At 36.2% G+C, this 1248-nt stretch overlaps 1 long non-coding RNA gene across 1 annotated transcript; it reads right to left on the bottom strand.

The window, feature by feature from the left end:
- LOC124890345 lies at window positions 1-1248 on the bottom strand. Its single transcript, XR_007049113.1, has 2 exons — window positions 1176-1248; window positions 1-788 (listed from the first exon to the last, which is right to left on the bottom strand). It is a non-coding gene; the product is annotated as an uncharacterized LOC124890345 (long non-coding RNA).

Below are 1248 nucleotides of genomic sequence, written 5' to 3'. Positions count from 1 at the left end.
CTAACCTTTTGCCTACCTTTTTGTGAAAGAATGTTTATTCTCTTTAGCTGCAGCTATGGGCAAACCTTTACAACTAGATCAGGCTACAATTAATAAGTCTAGACCTAGTTGTGCTCGTGTAAAGGTGCTAATAGATCTAAAGAAAGATTTTCCTAAGGCAATACAGATGAACATTGTGAATGAAGCTACTGGGAGGTAAGAGCTAACATGGTTTCTATCAAATACGACGATGTCCCCAAGTATTGTTGGGAATGTAAGATGCAGGGAACAGTATGGAAGAGTATCGAATGAGTAAGGTATCAAAGCATAAGGAAGAAAATAAAGCACAACAATACAATAATGAACATGGTGGTGAGAAAAGGTCATAGGAAACTATTCTTCCTTATCTCCCACAAGTGCATAAATTTCAAAAAGGAAAGGCTAGAATTCTCTCTAGCGGTAGAGTAGTTGGAGACCCTAGTCAATGGAATGTGGTAAATGATAAACGACATATTAACAATCACACCACCATACCAATTAAGAATAAGTTTGATGGCCTTGTCCAAGAGGAGGATGATAATGCAAGAGATCACATACAACAGGTGATAATTCCAAGGATTTAAATGCTACAAAATGGAGTGAAGGGGAGAGGATATCAATAAAAGATTGGGTCGTAAAGTCATTTGGACAGATTCTACAACCTGAAACATTATTTGCAGGAGCACTTGAACAACAAAAAAGGGAAGAAACATCATCTGCAACAACTCTTGAACAACATAACAGGGTAGAAACATCATCTGGAGCAACTTCTGAAGAACACAAAAGGGTAGAAACATCATATGCATCAGTTGTTAAACAACACAAAATGGTAGAAGATCATCAAGTGGAGGAAACAGAAAAAAAGCTCATGAACATAAGGATTGCGGATACTGGTAAAGGTGATAAATCATTAGTACCTTATAGTCAACATAGTGAACATGATAGACAAGATGAGACCAGTACAAAAATTCAAGAGTATTCTGATATTAACAATAATAGTGATGATCAAATGGTAGAAAGTAATAAGAGGGCAGTAGTTTTATTTTCTACAGATGAGTCCCAAATAGTGATCTTGCAAAAAAAGTCCTCGAATAAAGTTTTGCATGATATCATATCTCATAATGTGGATGAAAAAGAATTGTTTGAAATCGAAGTACCTGAGCAGGTAGAGGCTCTCATGGAAGGAGAAGACACTAAAAATGCATTACTACACATTACCAAAGATGTTGA

This window comes from Capsicum annuum, unplaced genomic scaffold (genome assembly GCF_002878395.1).
Source record: "Capsicum annuum cultivar UCD-10X-F1 unplaced genomic scaffold, UCD10Xv1.1 ctg1606, whole genome shotgun sequence".
Lineage (NCBI taxonomy): Eukaryota > Viridiplantae > Streptophyta > Magnoliopsida > Solanales > Solanaceae > Capsicum > Capsicum annuum.
The sequence above is the reverse complement of the archived record's forward strand: the minus strand, read 5'-3'. Positions and strand labels throughout refer to the sequence as shown.